This window comes from Mustela putorius, unplaced genomic scaffold (genome assembly GCF_011764305.1).
Source record: "Mustela putorius furo isolate JIRA1106 unplaced genomic scaffold, ASM1176430v1.1 tig00000596_pilon_pilon_pilon, whole genome shotgun sequence".
NCBI lineage: Eukaryota > Metazoa > Chordata > Mammalia > Carnivora > Mustelidae > Mustela > Mustela putorius.
Window position 1 is genome coordinate 6,040,001 of NW_025421428.1, and position 24,554 is coordinate 6,064,554.

The 24,554-nt window shown below is 38.6% G+C and overlaps 1 protein-coding gene across 10 annotated transcripts in view; it reads right to left on the reverse strand.

Moving 5' to 3' along the window:
• DENND1A (DENN domain containing 1A) overlaps positions 1 to 24,554 on the reverse strand; it is a 494,220-nt gene that overhangs the window by 372,589 nt on the left and 97,077 nt on the right. The window lies entirely within an intron of this gene.

The window sequence follows — 24,554 nt, forward strand, 5'->3', positions numbered from 1 at the left end:
CTTTGCTTTTAAAAATAAAATGTATCCTTACCAAAATACTTATGAACTCCTGAAAATACAGATAAAACCAGATGAAGTTCTCTTCAAAAACAGAACCAAATGATACACTTTTGGCTTGTCAGTACAAAATATCATGAGATATTATGTTCTACCTAACATAATTAGACTTGCACAGCAACTATAAAAATACATAGGTGAAAACACCTTTTATGACCATCTGTTTAAAACAGAATTACTAAAGGGGTCACTTGATTTTTCCATCATAATTGCAAGATAATCCAATACCATCGTCTCTAAGTCAATACAGAAGTGTACTAATTAAATGCTATTAGCACTCCATTTGCTATTGATTAGGAAAACATTCAATCTTTACTAATAAGAGAAAGACATTTGGTTCCTCAGAGACACATTATGGGGAATGATAAGAATAATATGTATTTGAGAAATCACATATCAATGCAAAAGGTATATGGAAAAACACAGTATTTGAGGGCCCCCTCACACACTGATCACAAAATATACCATGTTTTCTTAGCTATCTTTTAAAATATCAATTTACTTCTCTGTGAGAGTGAATCCACATAAAAGTTAAAACCCTCCAAATCACAAAACAAAAATGCAGTTAATCTTGCTGTAGTGGAGAATCAAAAAGGCAAAAAACTAAGGGCCTATTCACATACTACATTTAAATCCTAGAAATACCAGTTTTCAAGTCATTAAAGTCAGTGGATGTTATTTTTCAAAACTCAAGGCTAATAACAAAAACAGGAGTATTCAAAAGGGCATACCAAAAATGCAAAGCTTCCAAAAACAGGTGGTGCAAAAGAGGGGAAACTATCTATAGACCATTTCCACTCTTGAGGTATCTTCTGGTTGACTTAAAAACTGGAGATCAATTCCTTTCCTTACCCTCATCTGCAAACACTCAATGGGACAAAGGACCTATCTAGACTATGACCAGCAGAATGCTGGAGTGATCCCCTCTGTGCAGGGCTGCTAGTGGGCCAGAGGAAGATGCTATTGCTTCTCTCTGGCTGGAAGGGCTGAAATCATGCAAGGAGTTGGCCCACTTGAGACAGGAGGCCAGAGGGCGCTAATGGCGTGACATGAAAAGCACCAGGTCTAGAGGGAAGAATGAGCAGGATGCAAAGGGACAACCAGACACACCTCTAAAACGGTGCTTGCTGCTGGGTTGGGGATAAGGGGAAGTCTAAATAAGAGGGTAGCAGTTAAAATTCCTAAAACATAGGTAAATCACCCTGCACAGAAAAAAACTGATATTTTAGGATTTAAAATTTGGTCCCAAGACAGAAAAAAAAAAATGTACTTGTAAGCCACTGAGGGACACAGTAAAATAGAAGTTGGGAAAGCCACAAAATAAGGCTTATTCTTTTTCTTCCAACTATCACGTGGTTAACTCTTACTCTTCAACGAGAAAACTTTTATAGAAATGACTCGACATAAATTTTTAATATCATGTCTTCTTGCAGTAGTTTGTGCTTCTTAGGAACCACAAATACTGATGGAAACCAAGACAGAATAAAACCAAAGACGAATTTTTTTTTATCACCATTTTGTGAGGGGATGAATGTCAGAAACGAAAATGTATGATACATTCTTCAATTTAAAAAAGATTCTTGTTTATAGGTGGGAGAAGGAAAGTTTTTGTACCTTTTGTCAATTATGTTAATAAGAAACTATATGAATAACTAACTTATTATAAACATGTATTTTATTAATATACACAATATAGCAACATTTTAAGAAGAGAAGGAAACATAGATTTTTAAAAATCTACTTATTTTAATATACTGAAGGTAAAGACCATGGAATGCCAAGATGGGAGGCACACAAATCATGGTATCCTAAACACTGCCTCAGTGACAGGCACGAAAATTGTCATCAACCAAATTCCTTCAACTGTCCTACAACAGCCCAGAGTGAGATTCCCAGATTTTTGCAAAATCGTGTTCCAAGATAATACATGGATTATTATTTACTATGATCCAAGCATAAAGCTTGTGATTTAAGGCCCTGAGGTTTACAAAAGCAAACTTCATGGGTTCTTAACACTCTCTAAAGCAATATTTTAAAAAGGGGGGGGGCACACGCACGATGTTTTTTAAAAACCAAATTCCAATCTACAAAGTTCCACTCACTTAGCTCAAACATCCAATCTGATAGTTTATAAAGCTATGAAAGCCATTTTGTAAAAACTAACCAAAAACTGAAAAGAATTGGAGTTCTCTTAAAAATGTCTATTTCACACAGTGGGTTGAAATCCTCTCTTTTCACTTTGAGTCGATCACAATGCCATAATGTCACCAAAATATCGACATTGGAAACATCTGAGTTTAAAAGGTCCAAATACAATCTGCTTTTCTCAAGCAACACAACACCCGCCTTACTAACAGTTTCAGCATGGCACATGTACAAAACCTCGCACCCCTGCAGTTGAGCAAACCGCCTTTAAATTTTCTGTCTGGCAGCAATCCACTTGCGTGTCTGTATGTTTTTACAAGTACTCTATGTATTTCATTGCATCAGCTGCATTTCTTTGAGTTTTAAATGGTCTGGGAACATTTTATGAAATGTTCTATATCTTTATATGGAAAATAATGTACACTGGAAAAGTGTGCATCAGTCTAATATTTATGTATCTATTTCTTTATCCACCATCCAATACTATAATTGCTAATGTTCCAAAACACCTTCTCACATTCATACCCTCACCGCCAAGTGCAGTGTCACCAAACAGCTAACTTTCAACACAAAAATCTGCAGATCAGAGAACTACCAAGGAAAAAAGCAACAATTTGCTCAGGCAATTGGCAGTAAGAACAGAGTCATGGGCATATGTCAAGCTTTTTCTCTAAGAATTGTCCCTCTGACAGAAAATTAAGAACATTCGTTTTCCTTCTCTCTCAGCAACTTCCTCCAGATTTAAGTAGTAGATTCTTAAAATTAAAAATCAATTTCATCATCTCCTAGGAAAATACGAACATAACGTATTTAAAATATCTTGCCACAAGATGTATGGTATGGTAGAGTCCATGGATCTCTCAACTACGTAAGCCGAAAAGAGGCACCTGGCTCTGGAATAAAGCTTCACATTGTGTCAACGTGATGGGCCACTACATTCTTCTAGCACCACAGCCACACAAAAGGAGGTCTCCACAAAGACACGTGTGCACCACCGCTTTTCCACTGGAGGCCACAAGAAGCATTTCTATACTTAACACAGACATTTCACAGCACAGGACTCCTGATCTGATTCAGGCACAGAACATGACCCATGCTTAAGAGGCTAGGTCCTTGGGGGGTTCGGCAAGGGTGAGGGGAAAGTCTCAGAACAACAATGTCTTGATTTTTTTTTTTAAGAAAGGTTAATTTTCTTCAACCTCAATTGTTCATGTTTTCTAGTATCCTACTGTAACATACTTTAAGTCTTTAAGATATACCAGATTGCCACAGGATGTTTAATTAATAGAATTAGAGTTTGGGCAAGACTTGCTGGAACAGTGCTATAAATTATTTTACACAGGCTCCAAAACCTTGAGTTCTGCCTTAGGCTTAAAGTTCCTAGAAAACGTGGTAGACAGATCTTTTACAACAGAAATGCAAAATAATTCATAAAAGTACTGTGGTTATGTATGAGGGCTCATTTGTAGATCAGTAACTAGTATGTGTACGTACACACACACACACACCTCTTACCAAATTATTTTCCTGTTTTCCTCTGTCATACCAATGACTCCATATGAAGGGTCAAGGCACGACACTTTAACTCTTTATTGAAAAATACACTGACTTCATTTTCTATGAAATGTGGGACAACTACACACGAACCAAATGTTACCATCTTCCATAACTGAAGCTCTTTTAGGAAATTTAAGAGAGACTGCAGGCAAATGTAGCCGCTAACATGGGAACCTATGCTGCTTTCACTTTTAATGTGGCAGAAAAAATTACATTTAATGCCCACTAAAAATTTATTCAGTCATTATCCCTAGGATATTTCAGTCAGTAACAAAATATTGAACATATTTAAAGCTTATAATTATTTAAAAAAAAAAAAACCTCCTCTTTAAAAGACTTTAAAAATTAGCCATAAAATGGTATCACCTCATTGTTTAATTCCATATAGTTTAAGAGATTATCCTCCTCTCCCCCACAACTGTAAATGTTAATCCAAGTTGTAATCAGATTTAATTTTCCAGATGAGAAGATGGGAATATGCTGCAAATGAGGGAGAGCCCATTACACTGCTCTTTCCCTAATGCCATGTTCAAATTTTATACGCTGAAAATGTATACACTCAGCGAGTAGTCTGAGAAGTTATACATTTTGAGGACGAGCTCAATCTTCTCCAATACACACTCAGAAATAAACTTTTTCTTCTCATCTTCAAGAAGAAAAGTTCTTTTTTTTTTTTTTGTATAATGTAGAAATAAAAAGTTTCTTGACACTGTGATTACAAGATGGACTCCACTAAAAAAAAAAGCTTAAAGGAAACTCCCTATTAAACTCACTGCTGCTCTAATGAATCAGCTTTACTTACTTTATATTATAAAATACCTGAATCATTTGTTTAGCATTTTAACTCAATACAATTATTCTAGTAAACTATTCCACTTACGATAGTTAAAATTTAATTAAGAATATATTTCTGAAAGGAATGTTTCAAATGTTTTACATAGAAAAAAAAAAACTATCGACATGATTTCCTTTTCCTTAACAATGAAACAAAATAGTTTATGTTGTCATTGCTTTAAAAATGTTTTTAAATTAAAAGTTACTTGCTTCAAACAAAAATTGCTGCAGATTTTATCCTGTAATTACAGAAGAGTATACTTCACGAATTCCAAAAAAAAAAAATCATTTCCAAGTACTTTAAATGAACCTTCGGTTTCCACGTACAACTGGAATTTCTTTTCTTTTCTTTTTATTTTAAGATTTTATTTATTTATTTGACAGAGAGAAAACACAGCAAAGAGAGGGAACACAAGCAGGGGAAGCAGGAGAGTGAGAAGCATGCTTCCTGCTGAGCAGGGAGCCTGACGAGGGGCTTGATCCCAGGACCCCGAGATCATGACAAGCCAAAGGCAGACGCTTTAACAACTAAACCACCCAGTGCCCCACAACTGGAATTTCCTAAAAATTATTCCAGGTATTAACTTCTTGATCTAAAACATGAAGACCCTTAGACACAAAAACTTGAGTCATCACTAATTTTAAAACTGTGTTTCTATTCCAGCCTTTCCTTTCAACACTGGCAGAAACACACTCAAATATTACACTTCACAGCAGCTGGCCTGATAACACAGGACCAGTGCACCATCTACACCTATAAAGAAAACCCAAACAGCATTATTTAGGGAAGGGGAACACAACCCACCTCAGTATGGCAAGCAATGGGACCACTCACGTGCCAGATTCCTCCTCGAACTAACAGATTCTGCCTTTCAGACATATCCTGCTCTGATGTGACTCTCTATGCATAAACAGCAGACACTGACCTATTGTTTTCAGCTGTTGGGAGTTATGAATGTAGTACAGTTATCAATTAAGTGAATCAACGAGTCTTAAATGCATCAGCTGTTCTACAAATAAAGAGTCCACTGACATTATGCAGTAAAATCTTGGGAGTTACGTCTCTTTCTAGAGAATGGTGATAGATTTTTGACCAGCCAATGCCACTACTTACCGATAATTAGAAATACTTTCCATAACTCATTCCATCTACAAAAGGTATATAAATCTGATTCTCAACCAAACTTATGCCACTTAACCCAAAAATCAAACATAAGTCGAATTCCAAAGGGAGCTTTAAAATGGAAAGAGAGAGTGTGCCGGAGAGAAGAAAAAATCCAGAGACTGTGTTCACTTATACTTTCCTTTTTGCCTGAATATCCTAGCTTTTAACTTTCATTATTATTATTTAAATATTTAGGTTTTTAAAAATTAGTTCAGGGTTTGGAACTATTCCTAAAATCTATCAAATTGATAAATATTGATGAAGGCCCTTTTTTTTAATAGCTATAATCTCAGGTTTCCGTTTAATTTCCCTGAGAGTTAGGGTTCGTTTTAGCCCTTCTTTTTGAATGAACATCGTAAGTGTCCAATTTTTATTCCAATGTGAATAATTACTTCAGACTTCACCTAAATGACAGCTGTGCCCTTTATGTACTACAAACATGACATCACTGCATATGGTCTTCATAAATAGATATATCACAACTGTCAAATCTGGTGGAAAGAGATAACTTCATTATTTACTCAAATGCAACTACTGATTGCAGACCCACTACGTGTCAGGCACCAGGACAGGCATTTTATACACAATTTCTAATTTAATCTTCATGACAACACTGATATTGGAACTATTGTTAAGTGTATCATCGTTAAAGAAAGCAATAGTTTACCATTTGTCCAAAGTTAGAAAATTAATATTTACTCATGACACAAATATACTGGTGTGACTGGTGCAGGTGAGGAAAAAGCCAGTCCTTGCTGTCAAAGAGTTTACAGTATGACCCTAATGGAGAACCCGCAGAATTAATTCACCGCAGAGTTTCACAAAGTGCTGTGCTAGGATGAGCAGGGGGGCATCAAACCTAATTCCGACCAGGGCAGAAAAAGCTTTGAGGGAGGAAGTGGCCAGATGCAGAGTCTAGGACTAGACCATGGTTCATCTCATGCTACCACAGCCACCTTTGAACAGACCAATGGACAGGAAGTCAGTATCTATTGAGGCCAGGGCCCTTGTTCTACTTAGCTTTGTCTGCTACAGAAGGTCTTCTCGGTTACAAATGCTCAACAAATATTTTGGCATAAGAGAATAAACTCATTAAATACCCTGTCTCTCAAAATGGAGAAAAGGCCAATTTCAAAACATCCAATTGAGAACAAGCCTCTGAATGCTATAGGCTTCCCTCCTAAAGACACAACGGCATATAAGTAAGCACACAATAAATATTAGTTGTTGTTTTATTATTAACCCAGTGGAGAAATAAGCAAGCACCATAAATTAGATGGCTACAGATGTATAGGTATGCCTCAAATTGGAAATACATGTGTTCCTGAAATAAACTTTTATAAACCCAATTAAAATTTTCCCATTGCCTGCCATTACTTACCTAGAAATGTTATAACTTTATCAGAAACTGATTTTCTCTTCATCGTCAGCGGTTCGAAAATCCTTAAGCTACAGTTTATTTGCCTCCTGGCATCTGTTTGCTAATGATCTGTAAACATCAAATGCACTAGGGACTCTCCCAGATTTACAGAAACCCTGAGGTGAATCTCTGTATAAATTGAAGGACCTTTCTGCTAATTTCTTTGCTTTCTAAGTTTGCATTCTGGGTTTCAGAAACAGAGTTCCATTAAACATTTTTGCAGTAATAATTAGAATACTACCAGCTACCATTTACTGAATCCCTATGTATACCAGTAGTTGCCAAAGGTGGTTTATTTTATTATCTTAATCATAACAAAACTCTGCCAGGTAAGGAGATGTACCCGTTTTAAAAATAAGAGTGAGGCTCACTAAGAACAAATTCAATTAAGCAACAGAGCTGGGATTCAGCCTGGATCCATCAGACTCCCAAGAATCCAACAGTGGCTTTCTTTTTTGGCTTTATTTATGTATGTCCTCCTGTTGATCTGTCTTCTAGTTATTATTGTGACTCAACAATAAGAATACATCTGGACAAATAACCAAAACATGTTGTCATGAAATAGGCCTTAGCAGACTATGAATGAGAGCTTTCCAATTTCTCTATTTAAACTTCTTTGCCAAGTTCAGGATATAAATAAAATGACTCCAGAGTAACTAGCACTCAATTCAACTAGCAAACATGATAATGAAAAAATGAATTCCTATTAACAACTTAAAATAATTCTGAAGACTAGAGGGTATCCTTGAATAATCTATAAAAGAAATTTTTTTGCTACACGGAATGGATGAGAATGTAGAGAAATGTTTTCTTACTTAGAAAATGTATTTCCCAAGCACCTCTAAGCCATACTGAGAACCCCAATGCCAAGGCCAAACTACCACATACAGTATACACGAAGCTGACACGCCAGCAAGGGAAACATACCATGCCTGTCAACCAGAAGACTTTCTAGTCAACAAAATTCTGCCTCTCTTTCCCTGGAAACAAGCCATTGCTACCTAGTCCATATCTGTACCATGTATCCTATATGATACCTATATACCCTATACCACTGGGGGGAGGGTGCTGGGGGGAGCAGGGAGTAAAATATACATAAAATTTGCCATTTTAACATTTTTAAATATACAACTCAGTGGCACTAGGTCCATTCACGTTATTATACAACCATCACTATATCTATCTCTAAAACTTCTCCAACTAAAACTCTGAACCCATTAAATAACTTCCAATTTTCCCTTCCCCATAGCCCTTGGCAACCACCATTCTACTTTCTGTCTCTATGAATTTAACTACCCTAGGTACCTCATATGAATGGAATCATGCAATATCTGTCCTGCCTGCCCGGCTTATTTCACTCAGCACAATGTCTTCAAGGCTCATCTATGTTGTAGCCTGTGTCAGAACTTTCCTCCTTTTTAAGGCTGAATAATACTCCATTGTAAGAATACCACATTTTATTTATCCATTCATCTATGGACACCTGAGTTTCTTTCATCTTTGGCTATCATAAATAATGCTGCTATGAGGAATACCTGGGTGGCTCAGTCGAGTAAGTGTCTGCCTTTGGCTCAGGTTATGATCCCAGGGTCTTGGAATCGAGCCCCATGTTGGGATCCCTGCTCAGCGGGGACCTGCTTCTCCTCTCCCTTTGCTCTCCTGTTCTTGCTCTCTTGTTTGCTATCTCAAATAAACAAATAAAATATTTTTTAAAAATAATGCTGCTGCCATGAACATGAGTGTACAAATTTTTGTGCAAGTCCCTATTTTCACTTCTTCACGATATATGTCCAGAATGGGAATTGCTGAATCATATGGCAATTTTATGATTAATTTTTTTGAGGACCTATCCTACTTTTAACATGTTTCAAGATGAATGGATAGAGAAGATATACACAATGGAATAGTACTCAGCCATCAGAAAGGATGCATACCCAACTTTTGCATCAACATGGATGGGACTGGAGGAGATTAAGCTAAGTGAAATAAGTCAAGCAGAGAAAGTCAATTGTCATATGGTTTCACTTGTTTGTGGAACAAAAGGAATAGCAAGGAGGATATTAGGAGAAGGAAGGGGAAAATGAAGGGGGGGGCGGGATCGGAGGGAAGATGAACCATGAGAGACTATGGACTCCGAGAAACAAACTGAGGGTTTTAGAGGGGAGGGGAGTGGGGGGAAGGGTTAGCCCAGCAATGGGTATTAAGGGAGGTACATATTGCATGGAGCTCTGGGTGTTCTACACAAACAACAAATCATGGAACACTACATCAAGAACTAATGATGTACTGTACGGTGACTAACATAACATAATAATCATTAAAAAAAATGAATTCCCAAATCTAGCCAGGCTGATCAATCCACTTTCCCACAAAACTTGACATGTTTTGCTCATCTTTCTCCTCTTCCCTCATCCAAATCAGACCCTTCCAAAACATGCTCTTAGGCATCACAATTTATAAACGTGGCCAATTGTATATTCCTCTATGAATTAACATTCAATTACACTAGCAGTTTAAAAAATTAAAAAGACAAAGAACCATGTCATCCATCACAAGTACAGTGAATTTTAAGCATAGCTGGCAAAGGAACAACAAAACTGGCACACTCGCTGAAACTCCTTCACTTGCCTTCTGGCACTCCTGGTCAGTGATCAGCACAATTCTCTAAGAGACTGAGATTCTCATTCTTACATTCTTCCTCTGACCTAATGCTGGCTTCCTCTGTAGGCCTCTCAAGTGGTCAGTGTTTCCTCTCCACCCCTCCCACTGGTCTGGAGGTAGGGTAAGCAGCCTCTGCTCCTTGTTTCCACTTCCAGACCTTTCTCCCTCATTTTCCAACATCCCGGATTTTAACCTGAGCTCACCAGCCTACACTCCCCACTCCTACTCTGCCATCTACTAATCCTAGGGTTATTCCTCATTCCTGAGTCACATGGATCCTGGTGTACTGCCTCTCACTCTACCAGTACTTCTACCACAATCTTAGCGATTTCAAGTTTACACATAGCCAATCCTTCAAAATCCCAGAATTCTTGGTTCCTTGGGCTTCTCCCTGCCAAGGTTTTCTACCCAGTCTCAAGCTACTCACTCTCATGGTCACATCCAAACTCTATACAGTTACCAATAACTGAAACTCCCTGAGTTTTAAACACCTCAGCCTCCAACCAAGACTTACCTCCTGCCCTTCTAGTTCAGTCCCTACAATATTCTGTCTTCATTCTTCAATCCCACAGGAACACTATTATCAACATTTTCAGTGTCCTTGATCCACCTGAGGTCCACCCTATCCTCCTCGTCCAGCTTTAATTCTATTTATAACCATTCTTTTCCATACATCTTCAACATCTTTGTGCTTCTCTTACTTTATCAACCTCACTTGGCAAAAGTCCAACCATCCTTGTTAAATCCAGAGATCCACCTACACTCCTGTACCAGGTGGAGAAAATCACCCTACTGTGCTTAAAATACTAAAATACTAGCTTTAAATTTGGATTACTTACTGTAAGTGAGCTTGACTAATTGTAACATATTTTCCTTAATTCGTTCACTCTCTTGTTCTCCTCGGTGACTATGTCATACTCTCCTCTCTCCCTTCAAACCTTCTACAACCTCAAATGCCACTAATTGACTCATTTGCCCCTTCACTGAGAAAGCCAATCAGAAGAGTCCTCCCACAAGCCTCCACTACTACATCTACCCACTTACTATCACTGACCCACAGACGCTGCCTTCATCCTACCACCATAAAGAACTACCCATGCCCCCTTGCAAAGGCTCTTCCTCCACTTGTGACTAGGAGCCCATCCCCTCCCACCAACTAAAACATTTCTCTACCAATTCTCCCGTGTTATTAATTTTACCTCTCTACTGGAGTCTTCCCATCAGCATGCAAACATACTGTTATTTCTGCAAATCTTCTTTAAAAGGTCAAGCCCCCACTAGCTGCCACCCCATTTCTTTCACTGTCTTCAAAGCTAGATACCTCAAAAGGATGTCTGTTCCCACCTTACCAGTTCCTCTCTTCTCTCTCTTAAACCCATGTCAATCAAGCTTCTACCCCACCACTGCTGTGAAACTGCTCACGCACTAATGACCACTCTAACTCACACTTCTTACTCCTAACATCAATTATCTATCCTCAATCCTCATCTTACTTGACCTATAAGTACCATTTGACATCCTGGATGGGTTCCACTTTCTCTGTTTATGTGGCTTCCACAGGTCTGTCCCAGACCTGTTCTTGGACTTCACTTTTCTTTCTTGATGTCCTCTTTTGCTGGCCTTTTTCAGTCTCACCACTTCAAATACAATTATGCACTGTCAACCTCACATTTATTTCTTCCAACTCCAGACTCCTATATCTAATTGTCTGCTCAACATCTCCACTTGGATGCCTAGCGGACATCTCAAATTGAACATGTCCCAAACTGATCTCCTGATCCTTCTCCCACATTTCAGATCCAATCTGTCAGCCAATCTGTCAACTAAATCTTCAAAATAAATTCAAGTTCTGACCATTTCTCTCCTTCTCCACACTACCACTCTGGTCTAAGTCACCATCATTTCCACTACAACAGTCACCTAACAGGTATCTCTGTTTCTGCCTCTGATTCCCTACAGGCTGTTCTCAAAACAGCAGCCAGAGTAATCCTGTTACTTACTTAGGTCAGGTCCTACTTTACCAGCAACTCTCTGACCTCATTTCCTATTACTCTGCCCCCCTGACTCCCTGTTCCAGCCACCTGGGTCTACTTGCTGTTCCTCAAACCTGCAAGCCATGCTTCCACTTCATGGCCCTTTCCCTTGCTGTTCATTCTGTGGGATAAATACCAAGGAATGACGCATGTGCTGTCTTCATCCACAAGTTACTTTCCTAGTGCTGCCTTCCCCAGTCACCTTATTTAAAATTATAATTTCCCTATCCCCACCATTCTTTATTCTCTTTTCCTGTGTTTTTTTCCTTAGCACATTTTATCACCCAACATACTATATACACTCTCTTATTATCTGTTTTCCCCTACTAGTATAGATGGCTTTATGATGGCAGGGATTTTTGCCTATTTTGCTCACTACTATATCCCTACAGCCTGGAACTGGGCCTAGCACATAAGTACCGAATGAGTCTAAAAGAATGAAGAAAGAAAGGGAGCATATATTCGACCACTCCTTCCAGCAAATAATTTGGCAATACATTTCCAAAGCACTAAGAATGTCCACAATCCACATCCTAGTAATTCCACTTCTCAGAATCTGTCCCAAGGAAATAATTGGAAATATAATTATTTTTATGTTTGTTTCAAACTTCATTTCAAACACTAGGAGCATTAATAAGCTCAAGTGACCCACCACCTATGCGACCATTAAAATTAGGTTGTGTCTGTAATAACGTGGGAAAATACTAACATCATTGCATTAGGAAGAATTAACTCAAAATGTAAAGATTTATCACACTGTAACAGCAATTACTTTTAAGTTTTTCAAAAAACACTAAATAGAAACCCACTGAAACTTCTAGCTATGAGTGCCTCAGTTGTGAAATTATAGGGATTTTCCTTATTTCCTGAATCTTCCACATTTTTAAACAAGGCTCATAATTTAAATACACACACACACACACACCCCAAAAAAACCTTTGTAAATAAAGAAATATGTTCCTGAGAAATTTGATTTAAATGGCGTACAACAGCATATAATGTCCCCATCTGCCTCTCTGGGAACCTACCCCTGACTACTTTAGCCCACATTGACTGATTTCCTCTGAGCTTCTGTAATATTTACTGTTTTGATAGCATCAAATTATTAACACCTGCTTGCACATCTAATCATTTACTATCTTAGACTGTTACTTCTGTAAGTACTTGTCTTCTTAATAAATAAAATAAGCAGCTCCCAAGGCCAGGACCCATATCTCCCCACCATCTGCACTCCTCCCAAGAATCAAGGCGCCCCAGCATTCAAACACAGTGCTGAGCACAGAGCAGGCTGCCTTCCATAAAAGCTTTCTGATTTGAACTCTACTCTGAAATGCCTTTGAACATTTCCCAAGATAAATTAATTTAGGGGTGCTTCTGGTCAAGTCTCCTCCAAAAGACTTCACAAAATGCCTATGCTGGGTGTCACATACTATGCGAGCCATATGCCCTGTCATGTCACTTAAGTTTGACAACTCTACAGGGTAAGTACCGTTACCCCACAGGCTCATCAACACACAGATGGGTAAATGTAAAAGCCAAGATTTGAACTCGGAAAGTTCAATAACAAAATTCCAATAACTTCATCTTGGGTATGATTTTGGTTCCACCAATTAGATCCACTTGGTGAGGCCTGAAATCAGAGCACCACCAAGAAGAGAGCCGGGAGGTAACACAAAGAACCCAATTCTCTGATTCAGAACTTGTAGGAATGGCATGATGGCTCTGGAGGCAACAAATTTGATGGAGACTTCCTAAGCCCAAGTGGTCAAAGGGCTGACCTGGATTTGACACTTGGGATAGCAGCTTCCAGAATCCCTCAGCTTCCTGACACACCAGCCGTGGCCAATCTTTCGGTGTGCTACTTCTGCAGAGTGATTCTGAAAGTCATTCCTGGAGATTTAGCCTGAAGCATATTCCTCCACTCTTTCCAATGATTCTCTAAGACGGAATTCTCTGTACTCACTCCTTTTCTGATGGAGTGGTCTCTCTCTTCTTCAACTAGACCTTGACTGACACACATCTTGTATCACACTGGACAATGTTCCATCTACTTGCTGACCTTCCCTACCTTAGTCCAAGCCTTCTCGGTAGTTGAACCACTTTTATTTAGCATTGTGTCTCCTACACCTGAATAATATCTGACTTTTTACATGCAATCATTTTCAGTAGGCTTTCAGACAGTCACAATAACATTATGACATAAGATTTAGTATGAATATTAAAGTATCAGATTGGGAATCAGCAGGCCTAGATTCTGCCACTATGTGATCATAAAAAGTCTTTGAATATAAATTCTCTCAAATATAAACTGAAAGTGTTGACTAAAAGAATTCTTTGGACTCTAAAATTCTGTCATTCTATGATCTAAAAATCCTCAGACAACTCACTGCTTTGGTAAAATGTCCATAGCTACAAGTATCCTTTAAAAGAAAATAGCCCTAAGGAAAGCACTTCTTTCTGGTTTTCCCTGTGGCCAACCATCCTACAGAGTTAAGACTCTCACAAAAGAAAACAAAACAAAGCCCTTTCAATGAAGTAAAATTCTAAATTTAAGCAGCCGTGGCCAATACTTAAATACCATTCTATATATGCCTTTTTTAAATTAAGGATTTAGGAAGTCTGAACATTGAAATATATATTTTCCATTAAGAAGCAATTAGCTCAGTAACTGAGTAATTGTTCTAAACTAGACTGATACACTTGACGTAACAATGAGAATTGTAAAGCCTCCTTTCATCCTCTCCGGCTCGATGACTTTACTCCCATGGCTTCGCTTCATCGTCTAGAGGGGTTTCCTCCCTCCTGCCACTACCATAAAACTTGTATTCTATGAAGCCCCATCCTCCATTTGGTTGAAATGGTTGAAACTGAACCAATAAAACCTTATATATAGGAGACAACAGAAGGATTCTTAGCTTGGAATAATGCTACAAGAGCTCTCCTCAATTTGCATTTCTTCAATAGTCTTAAAAACACAACCCTCCCCTGGGTGAAAATCAGCAAGGTTTCCTCAGCCTCTGGACTGCGCATCCATGCCAACAACAAGTGAGGGCAGGCTCCCTGGAGCCAGGTAAGGGGCCAGGCCTTGAGAAACTGGACACACAGGAAATATGGGCTGTTGGGGGCATAGAAAGGAACAGTCAAGAGGGCAGTAGAAGGCTGTTACACAAGACAGAGAGAAAAACAACCCAAACCCTACAGTGCCTCTGAAGCTAACCACTGTTGAAATTCCAGTAATTTCAAGCTCCTCAAGACAGATTAAACTAGGATTCTCAGAGAATTCGTCTGTGCTCAGGGAGCACTGAGATAAAGGTTTGGCAAAGATTCTCTTCTTAGACTTGCTCGCACCGTCCCTCACACAGATATCTTTGAACAAACAAGCAACCCATCCTGGAGAACAGGAATGGGACTTTGTCAGGGTTGGGTCTTCCCAGCTGCAACTGGGGGTGGGGATGGACAACTGGATTCCCAGGAGGCCGCAAGCTCAGACTACAGAGGGCTCTCTCAGGGCACTGATCAGGCCCTTCTCGCTCCGCATCCTCGCCAGGACAAACCTGCTCTGGAATCCGCTGTGTGGGGCCATGGCCCTACCCTAGGACTATATAATCCAAGCAGCACTGCTACCTCCAGTACCTCACCTGATGGTAAAAAACCCATATGCTGCCACAGTAGCTTAACTCACACAGCAAGTTTAGTTATACACCTTCTGGAAGCCTCTGGCACCTGCAGGATTATAAGAACAGTAAACCATAAGGTGATCCCTGTGCCTGAGAGGAGAAGGCTGAAGACTCTCAAGGCTAACGAAGGTGCTTAGAAACCATCCGGGCAAGATCATTCCAGACTATGACCCAAGAAGGTGGTGTGGACTGGATTTCAATATGGACTCTTCCAGGAATTAGCTGTGTGACCTAATGAAGGTTATTTAAACCTCCTCTGCTTAGTTTCCTCATCTGTAAAGTGGGCATTAAGAGAGCATCTATTTTATAGCGTAGTAAATGAAATAATGCACTTAAAGAAGCCGAATTAGTGCCTGGCATGTGGTAAGTGATCAGCCTATTTTAGACATTATTTTTAATGTTTTTTTCATAATATTGTGGCAAGTGAAGAGAATGAGGACTGAAGTCCTTCCCATTTCCTTTTTTAAAGATTTTATTTATTTGAGAGAGAGTGAGAGAGCGAGGGAGGGAGAACAAGAGGAGGAGCTGCAGTGGGAGAGGGAGAAGCAGGCTCCCCGCTGAGCAGGGAGCCCGATGCGGGGCTCCATCCCAGGGTCCTGGGATCACGACCTGAGCCAAAGGCAGCCACCTAACCAACTGAGCCACCCAGAAGCCCCAGCACTGAAGTCATTCCTAAATCAGAATCTCAGTTCCACTACTTATCAGCCGTGTGAACCTGGACAAATCAGTTTTTCTGAGCCCCACTGCCCTGATCTGTAAATGGGGCATAATAATGTCTGCCTCACAGAATTTTTCAGGGTTAATAACGGAAGTGAAGCACTTTGAAAGGTAGCTGGCACCTAGCAAATGCTTAGCCACCGTGAAGGAGGAGGCATACGAAGACCGCAACCACTTCCGCAGTAACCAGCGCTTCCATTCCTCTCCGTGAGCCTCTGCTTATGTATAATTGGAGTCCTCACCACAGCTCTATGTCTGCCCTGGACTTAAAAATGCTGGCCTTTCCTTGCCAGCGCTGCTGTCCTGTTATCCTGGTTCAGCCAGCGAGGAGCCTTAACTCATGCCGGGCTCCTTGCCAGTCCTTGTCCACTGTTGCTCTCCTCTGGCCCTCTCCAGGAAGGTCCAATCTTGAGGAGCAGTAATAGGACATTGTCATACTCTTCTGACATTTCCCTTCCAAAGTGGGCGGGGGAGGGGGTCCCAGTGAGTCATTCACGGAATTTACATGCGCACTACTAGTAGCATGTTAGGCATGAAGAGGGCATTAAGACACAGGATCTGCGGTCTCTCCCTCATAAGAGGCACACAAATGCTCTCCTGAAGTTGCTCAGGTACAACAGAAATTAGGACAGTTTTGAAAGGAAGGGTGAACAGGTAAATTAAGGACTCTTATACCTCATCAAATGAGGTAAGAAAGGCAGTAGCCTCTGTCAAGGAATTGTATCTGCTCCTCCATCCCTTACCAACATAGTCCGGGTGTTATCTAGGTAGCCAACATTTTGATTCAAGCTTGAATTCTCTCATCCTTCTTGCATGAAGCCTTGATTAGATCCCATTAAGAGACCAACCCGGCCTCTCCTTCCCCTCAGAGCCTGCAAAACTGAAAGCATTTTCAAAGGAGATGGGACACTAGACCCCTTACCTTACCACCTGAAAGATGCCAGAAAAGGGTTGCAAAGTGCTGAAGTGTTATGGTTCCCTAATTTCTGTTGTTTTCTTCCCCTTATCAGTTTAGGAAAGGTTAAAAGTATGGGAAACATACAGAGACTGAAGCATCTGGGGAAACAAGCAACTCTCATAACCTTGGTAACTGAGAATGTGGTTGGATGGAAAACAATTGAGTGTAATTTTTTAGCAACACAAACAAAATCCATTTTAAATGTCCATGCCTTGGGGCACCTGGGTGGCTCAGTGAGTTAAGGTTTCGGCCTTTGGCTCGGGTCATGATCCCAGGGTCCTGGCATCGAGTCCCGCATCGGGCTCTGTCTTCAGCAGGGAGCCTGTTCTCTGCCTGCCTCTCTGCCTACTTGTGATCTGTCAAATAAATAAATAAATGTCCGTGCCTTTTAAGTCACCAATTTTATTTCTAGGAAAGCATTTATGGAACTCATCGAAGCACTGTTTCTACAAAAATGTTCATGAGAGTTTTATTCAAAGTACTGAAAATATGAAACCACCTAAATATCGGTCAGTAGAGCAATGGCTAAATAAAGTGTGGTAACCCATGCCACAGAGCCATGCAGTGGGATGTGGAGCAACTGGAACTCTCAAGGACCGCTAGAGGGGAAGAAACTGGCACAAGTACTTTAGAAATTTGACAGTATTTAGTGAAACTCAGCGTACACCCAACTCATGACCCAGTAATTCTACTTAGATATATAACCAAGAGAAACAAGTGGGTACGTTTACCAAAAGACATGTACAAAAATATTCATTGCAGCTTTGTTGCTAAGAGTAAAACACAAGTGTCAATCAATGGAAGGATGAACAAAGCTGCGGTATATCTACCATGGAAAACTGTACAGCAATCAGAAAGGATGAACTAGGGGCAAATAAGTGGCTCAGTCGATTAAGTGTCCGACTGGTGATACTGGCTCAGGTCATGATCTCAGAGTCATGAGATCGAGCCCTGTGTGAGGCTCCATGCTCAGCTGGGTGTCTGCTTGAGATTCTCTCCTTCTCCCCCTTCCCCCATTCATGCACTCGCTCTCTAAAACAAATAAATCTTTGGAGCGCCTGGGTGGCTCAGTGGGTTAAGCCTCTGCCTTCGGCTTGGGTCATGGTCTCAGGGTCCTGGAATCGAGCCCCGTATAGGGCTCTCGGCTCAGCAGGAAACCTGCTTCCCGCCCCCCTCCCTGCCTGCCTCTCTGTCTACTTGTGATCTCTCTCTCTCTGTCAGGTAAATAAATAAAATCTTTAAAAATAAAATAAATTTTAAAAAAATAAATCTTTAAGAATGAACTACATGCAACAACCTGGACGAATCTCAGACATATTTTTAAACCAAAGGAACTATATGATCCTATTTCTATGAAGTTCAAAAACAAGACTAACACTTAATGATAATGAAACAGTAGGAGGCAAGAAAAGGGAGGAGGCTATGAGGAAACACAACGGAGCCTTCTAGAGTGCCATATAGGATATTTTACTCCAGCTTTATTTAGGTATAATTTAAGTATGTTTTGATATACATATACATTGTTAAATAGTCAGGACGACCCAGCTACATAATATACCCATCACCTCACACAGTTACCTTTTTCACGTGTGACGGGAACACTTATTTAAAATGTACTCCCTTAGCATATTTCAAGTATACAAGTCAGCATTGTTAACTATAATCACATTACTGTAATATACATGATCTTGATCTGGGTAAGGGCTACACAACTATATACATTCATGAAGCTACACACTTTGTGGATTTACCTCCTTCTAAATCTCAATACATTTTTAAAAGTAATAAAGTGATTTGGAACTATAAATGACATGAAAAGGTGTCCTATTTAATAATTTTTAACAGGACCCCTGAAACACTTTTATATTGACTACCATACAGACATAAAAAATATTAACTTTTTATAACTTCATTTGGTAAATCTTATATATATTCACCCATCTCAATTGTATGCTCCAATGATTATTAGTAAATTTGCCAACTTGTGCAACTGTCACCATAAATCAGTTTTAGAACACATTCATTATCCCAGTGAAATTCCTCGTGCCCCTTTACTATTAACCTATTTTCCTACCCCAGTGCCAAGCAACCATTAATCTACTCTATCCCTCTAAATGTGCTTCTCCTGGACATTCAATAAATGTGATCATACAATACATGGTGTCTTGTGTCTTGCTTCTTTCACTTAGCATAATATTTCTGAAGTATGCCCAAAGCGTATACGAGTAGTTTCTTTTTATACCTGAATAGTTTTCCATTAAATGAATATACCACATTTTATCTATTAATTCACCAACTGATGGGCAGAAATAAACTTCTGCAACATTCCTATTTACAAATACAGCTTAAAGCACCACCTTCCACCCTCATCTCATCCTTCTCCTCCTTCCAAAGAATCACCGGTCTTGAGGTTAGTAAGCCTTCCCCTCCATGCTTCTATACTGTTAATACACATGAATGCACACATGACAAAAGTTTCATAATTTTAACATTTATGTATCTGTATACTGCTTTTTCAACTTGTTTTTTACTCATAATTATATTTTTGAGATTTATCCAATTTGTGTTAAGTAGATGAGATTTCATTTTAATTGCTATACAGTTCTTCGATTATAAGTAACTCCTAATTTATCCATTTCCTCCAGGGATGGTCATTTAGGTTTTCAGTATTTCTCTATTACAAAAAAGGAATGTTGCTATGAACATTCTTGATTCTGTCTCCTTGTGCACACGTAAGAATCTCTCTATATCATCTACTTAAAAGTGAAACTGTTGGTTCCCAGGCTATGAGTACCCTTTTCTTTACTAGGTGTTGCCAAAAGAGTTGAGTTTTTGTGGTCCTACATTTTTACCAATACTTGGCATTTATTCAACTTTTAAAATATTCTACCACTCTCACAGAAGTAGCAATATCTCACAGCTTGGATTTGTATTTCCTTGATTTTTAATGATGTAATCTTTCTATATGATTATTAACCATTTGGGTCTCTTCTTTCGTGACCTAGTATTTTGTCTGTTTTCCTGTTTCCTTCTTTCATGTTCCTTACGTATCCAGATCCCAAGCTTGCAAAAATCGCCCTTCAATCTGAAATTTTTATTTTGTTTACAGTTTCTTTTGCCATACCCAGATTGTAAATTTTAGTGTGGTTAAATCTAGTCCTTTCCATCAGGGTTTGTGCTTTCTCACAGCTTACTGAAGAAATTCTTTTCTATCCAGATCTCTCAAACTATCCTCACATTTTCTTCAAATATTATTAACTTTTTCTTTTTTAATGTAGGTCTCTAATCCACCTGAAATTTATTTTTATGAATGCTATCAGCAGGCAACTGTTTTCAACCAGATAGTCAACTGTCTCTCAAAATAGCAGAACCCCCTGACATGGCCATTTACTCTTAACTCCTCATGGCAGCTGGCAAAGTCCTCCTCATCTGAAAAAGACATTTAAGATAAGGATATTCTTAATATCCCTTAAACATAATAAGTCATAGCTAAAAACATTTGGTAGGACAGAACAAACCAGAATATACTGGGTCAATTTGTCTTAGATGCAAGGAAAAAGACCCAGTCAGCTTTATCCAACAAAAAGATAAGAATCCAAACAGATACTAAACTACCTAGCAAGTGAAAACACTGGGCAACAGCAAAGTGGTCAGGCATTCCTGCGAGCTTTCTTTTACCATTACAAAATGCCAAATTTTAAGAGTTTCATGGGGACACAAATCCAAACTTTTATCTAGCCCTCAAAATCCATACTCTCACACTTCCCTCTCCTTTCCAAAGCTTAACTTTAGAAAAGGGTCACTCAGGTAATGTATCTTAATAGTTACAATGTTAAGAGAAATGCTGTACCTTGGTACTACCGTAATCATCACTAAATTTCATTCATAGTGATATTCTTGAATAAACTAACAAAAAATTATTTCACTGGATATAAATCCTCATATAACTACTACTACTTTGTAACTACTTGGGAGGTTTTTATATAATATTACACTTAAACCATAATAATTTACATAATATAGCTAGTATCAAGCAGTTAAATGTGAATTCCTTGTTCTCTTGAAAAAGGGAAAGAACACCATTTTAAGTTAATGATATGTTTCTGAATAGGACACTCCAAGGCATTCTTAAGAAGGTGTATAATATGGAGATTGATAATTTACCAAATAAATTCACTGTGATCACTTCCTTTATAAAAATTCACAGGAACTATTAATAACAGCAAATGTTAATTTAATATTTTTTACCCCTTCCTTCTTCTGCCATCTATTAGAACTTATTGAGAATACAATTTTTTAACAGTATTTCTTTGGAAATGAATGCTATAATGCAACTGCTGTATAATTATCTCTTAGGCTGCAAATTTTCAGCATTCTACGTACTTTATAGTATATTTTACATACACTTAAAAACGTAAACTCAATGGTCAAGGAAACAAAAAAGGTACTCTTTGGTTTAAATATTCATTAAGCATAATAAATTCAATTAGACACAGTATGAGGTTTTCCTCAAAGCCATACAATAATAATACAAGTTTGTATTGTTCAAATATTCTCATTGTTATACAGGTTGTCACATTTCACTTTTAATAGGAACTGACTCAAAGAGACCTTGGAACAAAAGTATCCTAACCAAGTAGCAGTTCCCAAAGTGTCATGCTAAAAAAACATTACTCTCCAATTCACACAATTCAAACAATCAAATCAGAGAACAACCACTTCTTTATTAATAGAACAATGCACATTAGTTTCCTGTGCCCAAGTGATGTTACCTAAAAAATATTCAAACATGAAAAACTAAAGATGCAATAACTGGAATAATATTAATACAGTATTTTTTTAAACTGTTAAGATCTTATTCACTGAATGATATTTTCACGAGCTTAGCAATGATTCCAACTTCATCTGAAACAAAATGAATTAAAATTCCTTACAGGAAATCCTACTGCTGACAATCTTCTTCATTAAAAACATAAAACTAAAAACAACTCAACCTATAAAGACTAAATCCCACTAGAAAAGAAGAGATGTGGCTAGGTAGGAAATTAGATCTTACTGAAATTAAGATGATGGAGATAAAATGGTACCTTCGTTACAAAGATATCACAAACGGCTGTATTCTTTAAAATTATTCGTTCAAGATATAATTTGCTCTCCTGCAGTGTCAGATGCTAATACAACCAATTTTATACAATCTAAGCACTGTCTACAGATGCACCTTCTGTTTTTAAATCAGCAGGAACCACTGACCAGCATAAGCAATATTCCTAACTAGATAATCAGCAAATGTGTAAAGTCTGACACCCCCCATACGCATTTGACCACAGAAATGCTTCAATAAATTCAAACGACTATAAACAACTGTACATACTGAACCAATCTAATTCAAAAAGCATCAAAAAGTCAATTCTTGCAAATAGCCGTTGTGTCGCAGATCAGGAATCACATCTAATCCCTAAAATCAGAGAACTGTTTTCATTTATTGAAAGCATGTTTTCTAAGAGAATTCCTAAAGATACACATTATTATGACTATCTGATTTTCTGCACTGACTCTATTATTCCCCTTCATTACATAACATCTAACAATACGAAGAGGCAAAAACATATCTATAATTTCATCTTTTAAGACAATTTAGCAATCTGTATGAAAACAAAACAAAACTAGTGGAGTGATTTAAGAGAACAGGAAAACTTCAACAATATATTCAGAGGGTAAGGAGAAAGGAAACAATTATTGAGAACTTGTTTGCCGATGGGCCCCAAACTGACATTTTCTTTTTTAGTCTTCACAGCCATCCTACGAAAGAGGCACAATATTCTTTACAGAAGAAGAGAACAAATCTCAGATGTTAACTGATTTTCCCAAGGTGACAAGGCTACTAAGGGGACAAAGCCAAGATTTAGCCTAAACTCTGTACTACTCCAAAGTCTAACCTATCATCTACACTAAGTTCTACACCCCACACTACACACACACACACACACACACACACACACACACACACACGAGGAGGTAGATGAAATGGGCTTCATGGACTGGGCCTGAGAAAAATGCTATGAATGAAGTTGTGCCTAAGGAGGTTTATAATTCTAAATAAGTATTTTATAAACTTAATTAAATGAACCCCTCCTAAGCTGGGAACATTTGATACATCAAAAATCCATGACAAACACCTGTAACAAAAATCTGTAACAAATATCAGAAAACAATTTAGAGGAATATAAATAATGACCTGGCTCTCTGATACGAATTCATTTAGTCTCTGAATAGAGCCAAACATCATATTGCTTTGAGTTCCAAAAAGACTATACAGTTTTCAAAGCGCTTTCACATGCTTTAGCATTCATAAAATCCTCAAAAGAATCCAGTGGAAAAGTTATACAATGGATACATAAAGAGGAAAATAAAGAGAGGTACTCTAAACACAAAGAAGAGTACTCCTCAGTCCTTAGCTACTACTATCCCCACACCTTCTCAAGGCAAAAACATGGCCACTGGGACAGAAAGTGCAGCAGTCCATTGACTGTCTCTCACTTGTGATCCTCTCTCCAGGCTCAAGCAAGGTCACTTCAGTCAGAACTCCATGGGCTACAGCAAGAGAATACGGCCCTGTTTCTAGAAATACCCAATCTCTACATAAACAACTCCCGGTGTTACTATCTTTTTAGAAATGACAACTAGAGCTTAGATTATTAATGAGGTCACAAAGTAAGTAGCAGACACAAGATTCAGGTCCCATCTCTGGCCTTCAAGATTAGAAACTATCACCCTCCCTAGAACGGCTTTGAAAGAGAACTCATCTTTATGCCAAATTACAGCAGGAAATGCAAAATTACAGAGATTTCACTGTAGGGACATTATAAATGATAAACAACAGCATGTTGGTCCACATGTTGGGAGGTTTGAGGAAGAAGAGACCCTTTTATCTGATAACATACACTTAAAAATGCTAATCACCACGTGCAAGGTAAAACAGTCACATAAATTGATCAATTTTTTAATATATTAGAATTTTTACATCCAAAGGAGTATCACCCTCACAAAATAATAACCTTACAAAGGCAATACACTTATTTCAATGTTAAATTATTTTGAGAGTCCCCTTTGAAAATTCCCTCAGACACTTTGGAATGTTCATTTAGATTTCTCATATTTTCCTAGTTGGTAGTATAATGAATACAGTCTTCTGGGATATGATTAGGCATCACATACTAAAGGCATTAAGAAGGGCACCTGGGTGGCTCAATGGGTTAAGCCCCTGCCTTCAGCGCAGGTCATGATCTCAGGATCCTGGGATCAAGCCCAGCATCAGGCTCTCTGCTCAGCA